Source organism: Labeo rohita, chromosome 15 (assembly GCF_022985175.1).
Source record: "Labeo rohita strain BAU-BD-2019 chromosome 15, IGBB_LRoh.1.0, whole genome shotgun sequence".
In the NCBI taxonomy this organism is placed as follows: domain Eukaryota; kingdom Metazoa; phylum Chordata; class Actinopteri; order Cypriniformes; family Cyprinidae; genus Labeo; species Labeo rohita.
Genome location: NC_066883.1, coordinates 14,424,147 through 14,429,527, shown reverse-complemented (window position 1 = coordinate 14,429,527; position 5,381 = coordinate 14,424,147). Strand labels below are relative to the sequence as shown.

Sequence of the window (5,381 nt, the reverse complement as noted above, 5' to 3'; positions counted from 1 at the left end):
TATAATAAAAATTGTTTATATAATCAAAATAAAATAATTTTATTTAATAATAATTTAATAATAATAATAATAATAATAATAATAATAATAATAATAATAATAATAAAAATAACAACAACAATAATAATATAAATAAAACGAATAATAATAATAATAATACCCAATTATAGAATGATTCTGGGATCAACAGAAAAATAATTGTAATAATATATATAATCAAAATATAATAATAATAATTAATAATTAATAATAATAATAATAATAATAATAATTAATAATAATAATAATAATAATAATAATAACAACAACAACAACAACAACTACTACTACTATTATTATTATTATTATTATTATTATTATTATTATTAGTAGTAGTAGTAGTAGTAGTAGTAGTAGTAGTAATAATAATAATAATAATAATAATAATAATAATAATAATAATAATAATAATGCTATTATTGTTATTGCTTTTCCTATCACTTTTGATCAGTTTATTGCATCCTTGTTCATTAATACATATATGTTGTCTTACTGCTCTCAAACATTTGAATGGTAGAGCATTTTTGAACACTAGTTTTAACATTTGAATATGTTTAAAAAAAAATAGGAGAAGCTTCAGGGCAAATGAAAATGATCTTAACAAATCCTCATGACTTGATTGTCATGAATTATAAACAGATTTTGGGGTGAGCATTTTTATAGCAGAGAGATCAGGCTTTTATGACACAATGGGATTGTGGTTTGAAGTTTATTTATCTTCTTTCTTTACTTGAAATAGTCCTCTCGCTGGAACAACAGGCATATCTTTTCCCTTTGTATAAATTCCCATATATCTTAAATAGTCTGTTTACGTCGTCACGCTCAAAACCGAAAACACTCATTTTTCACATAACAAGATTAAACACCGGAACGGCTCAGTTTTTCAGGAGGAGAAAACGTCTGAGATTAAAAACAAGCAGGAACAGAAACTTAATATGCAAATGCCTGGAGCTGTTGATCTTAGCTGTGTTTGGATGATCTTGGTTGTGTGTTCAGTCTACTGTAGCTGTCATTGAGAGCCGCGAGGCTCCAGACAGATCCATCTCGGAGCCCACATGCGGTGAGAAACATCCAGTATCTGTCTCATCGCTTGGCTGGAACATATGGCCGCTCTAGAGGCCAAATCCGTGGCGATGCATTTTCTTTTGTCAGGACTGAGCTAAAAATAAATCAGTTGTGACATATTTAGATCAATATTGATGGACGTTCATTTAGGTTTTGATGTGAGACTGATTGCGGCGTTTGCTGAAACAGGACGCGGATGGAGTTCTTTGTCCAGGTGTTGAAGGTGGTCTCTGCAAACGCATTTTCTGACGGTAGCAAAACAGGGATGGGGTCGAGTCACTGGCAGACATGTTGTCTAATCCCGGTCTCTCAAGCTTTCCAGAGCTTGGCGGCATCATTTGCTACTCCTGCCAAAAAATTAACATTTATATCAGCTGTTCTCCCATCCAAACAGTCCAGAAGCCCAAAGTGGAGACCACCATCATAGACTTGAGAGGATGCCAGCACTGCTGTTCATTCCTTTTGTTCCTTTATGCATATAAGATCAATGTAGTGTTAGATGTCACAATCACCACGTATGAAAGCCAATATCACTCATTCCCTCTGGTCTTTGAAGACTTCAGGCTATAAAGCAACGCTCTGGGTTCAGTGTAAGGTAAACTCGGTACACAGCATTTGTGATCTTTAATTTTAGTTTATTTATTTTGTTTTTGTTCAAGGCAAAGTAACAGTTACGGTATACCACATTGCATTTATGGAATGAATTTCAAAATGCACAGTCATACAAGAATATTCATTATACTGGTGTTTGATTATATACATAAACATCATTTTTAATATTGCAAAGCTAAATTGTGTGCTTTGTGTTCATCAAAAAAAAAAAAAAAATAATAATAATAATAATAATAATAATAATAATAATAATAATAATAATAATAATAATAATAATACTAATAAAATAATAAGCAGCACAACTGTTTCCACCAATAATAAGACATGTTTCTTGAACACTAGTTAGAACAATATCGTTAGAGAACTAGATAAAATTACTGAATAACAGATGGATAGATAGAACAACAAATGATAGACAGAATGATAGATGGATAAACAACAGCAAATGGATAGACAGAACAATACAGAATGACTGAACAATAGATGGATAAATAGAATGATAGATGGATAGATAGAATCATAGAATAACAGATGGATAGATAGAACAACAGATGAATAGATAGACTGGTAGATGGATAGATAGAATGAAAGATAGATAAACAAAAAGACAATAGATAGAACAATATAGAATGACTCAACAATAGATTGATAAATATAATGATAGATGAATAGATAGAACAGCAGATGGATAGATGGTAGATGCATAGATAGAATGATAGATGGATAAACAGAATGACAGATGGCTAGATAGAACAATACAGAATGACTGGACGATAGATAGATAGATAGATAGATAGATAGATAGATAGATAGATAGATAGATAGATCTAAGACTTTTTCTATGTACACAAAAGGCCTATTTCTCTCAAACGTTCACAAATCTGTCTAAATTTGTGTTAGTGAGCACTTCTTCTTTGCCAAGATAATCCATCCACCTCACAAGTGTGGCATATCAAGATGCTGATTAGACAGCATGATCATTGCACAGGTGTGCCTTAGGCTGGCCACAATAAAAGGCCTCTCTAAAATGTGCAGTTTTATCACACAGCACAATGCCACAGATGTCGCAAGTTTTGAGAGAGTGTGCAATTGGCATGCTGACTGCAGGAATGTCCACCAGAGCTTTTGCCCGTGAATGTTCATTTCTCTACCATAAGCCATCTCCAAAGGTGTTTCAGAGAATTTGGCAGTACATCCAACAGGCCTCACAACCGCAGACCACGTGCAACCACACCAGCCCAGGACCTCCACATCCAGCATCTTCATCTCCAAGATCATCTGGGACCAGCACCCGGGCAGCTGCTGCATCAATCGGTTTGCATTACCAAAGAATTTTTGGGGAATCTCAGGGAAGCTCATCTGCATGCCCGTCATCCTCATCGGGGTCTTGACCTGACTGCAGTTCGTCGTCGTAACCAACTTGAGTGGGCAAATGCTCACATTTGATGGTATCTGGCACTTTGGAGGGTTGTTCTTTTCACGGATGAATCCCGGTTTTCACTGTACAGAGCAGATGGCAGACAGCGTGTATGGTGTCGTGTGGGTAAGTGGTTTGCTGATGTCAACGTTTTGGATCGAGTGGCCCATGGTGGTGGTGGGGTTACGGTATGGGCGGGCGTATGTTATGGACAACGAACACAGGTGGGACGATGAACACAGGTGGGACAACGAACACAGGTGCATTTTATTGATGGCATTTTGAATGCACAGAGATACTGTGATGAGATCCTAAGGGCCCATTGTTGTGCCATTCATCCACGACCATCACCTCATGTTGCAGCATGATAATGCACGGCCCCATGTTGCAAGGATCTGTACACAATTTCTGGAAGCTGAAAACATCACAGTTCTTGCATGGCCAGCATACTCACCGGACATGTCATCACCCACTGAGTACGTTTGGGATGCTCTGGATCGGCTTATACAACAGCGTGTTACAGTTCCTGCCAATATCCTGCAACTTCACACAGCCATTGAAGAGGAGTGGACCAACATTCCACAGGCCACAATCAAAAACCTGAGCAACTCTATGCCAAGGAGATGTGTTGCACTGCATGAGGCAAATGGTGGTCACACCAGATACTGACTGGTTTTCGGACCACCCCCCCGGACCCCCACAATACAGTAAAACTGCACATTTTAGAGTGGCCTTTTATTGTGGCCAGCCTAGGGCATACCTGTGCAATAATCATGCTGTCTAATCAGCATCTTGATATGCCACACCTGTGAGGTGGATGGATTATCTCAGCAAAGGAGAAGTGCTCACTAACACAGATTTAGACAGATTTGTGAACAATATTTAGGCCTTTTGTGTACATAAAAAAGTCTTAGATCTTTGAGTTCAGCTCATGAAAAATAGGGGCAAAAACAAAAGTGTCGCGTTTTTTTAATTTTGGTTGATAAGTTTGTGTTTGTTTAGGTTCGGAGCTCAGCGCAGCAGGAAACTGACCCTCCACCACTGCTCTATACTCCTTCACAAATAAATTCACTCTAGTAGTCATTATGCTACAAATGCTGTCAATAGAGCTTCAGTTGTATCGAACCGGGTCATTCTTCTAAATTGTATGTTAGCTGGTCTGTGAACAGCTCCTCAAGAAGTAGGCAGAACCTGCAATCTATTCTTATCTCTTCAGAAGCGTCACACCTTCTGCCAAAGTGTCTGATCTTGTTTCTCTCTCTTGTTTTCTCCAGATATTCATCATCCTCCACCCATTCAATCATGCAAACTGCGCCAGTGAGAGGAAACTCAGATGGGACAAAGTAAACAGCATGTCTGTGCTTTCTGCACTTTCATTAATCTGCCCTCCTCCTCCTGCGTCTCCTCTGGCTTTACAATGTCAGTCATGACCCTCTCGTCCAGTGAGAACTCAAACCTAACGAACTCAAAGCAACAAACAGACAGCAACAGCAGCAACAGTCCTGAATGGGAGCACAAGTATACCTGTTAATTTGAGTTGTTTGGTCACTTTTTATTTTGCCATTTTCTTTTATAACTGTACATAAATCAATTTAAGATCTTATAGTTTTGTACATGTAATTTTTATGGTGTGTGATTTTTTTAATAAAATAAAAGACTGGCTCAATTCTAACGGGCTTATTTTAGCATGTGACATTCCTTTTAAGAATTTCTTGTGAATTGATTTACACTCCTAACAGGTAGTTTCTTTTCACTTCATAAAAGTTGCAAACAGTACAATTATCACTGTACGTGCAAGACTTATTTTCACATGGGCTAAATTTGTCACAGCTGTATCTTACTTGAAGGAAGCTATTTGTCTCCATTCCTATTTAAAGCAATGAGAGTTTCTAGCATAACCCCATTTCTGGCTGCCATGCCTCCAGACACTCAATATGGGAAACAACCCTTGGTAAAGACCCGCCCCTGCTTAGTTACTGTTGCTATGTCAAACAAGCCATTGCGTTCTCACGCCACACATCATGTTCTCACGCAGTAAAAAATACATCGCTGAGCAAAGAGGACACTGACAACGCAGTGACAGAAAAGATAAAATAGGTTACTTTTGGAATGAAATTTTGTCTTTTTTTTTCTGAAACTTAAACAATATAATCATGACAGATGGTTGTGCACCACAGTTCAATTTGCACGTGAACTGATCATCTCTTCCTCCTTACTAGTTGAAGAATGAAGTAAACATGAATGAATA

The 5,381-nt window shown here is 37.2% G+C and overlaps 1 protein-coding gene across 3 annotated transcripts in view; it reads left to right on the top strand.

Annotated features, from left to right (window-relative positions):
- The window catches only part of zgc:172282 (leucine-rich repeat and fibronectin type III domain-containing protein 1-like protein), a 163,207-nt gene extending 158,139 nt beyond the window's left edge, over positions 1–5,068 (top strand). For all 3 annotated transcript variants that reach the window (XM_051130073.1, XM_051130075.1, XM_051130074.1), the window contains one exon: positions 4,408–5,068. The gene's annotated coding sequence lies outside the window, so the exon portion shown is untranslated. The remainder of the gene's footprint in view (positions 1–4,407) is intronic.
- Positions 5,069–5,381: the final 313 nt, after the last annotated feature.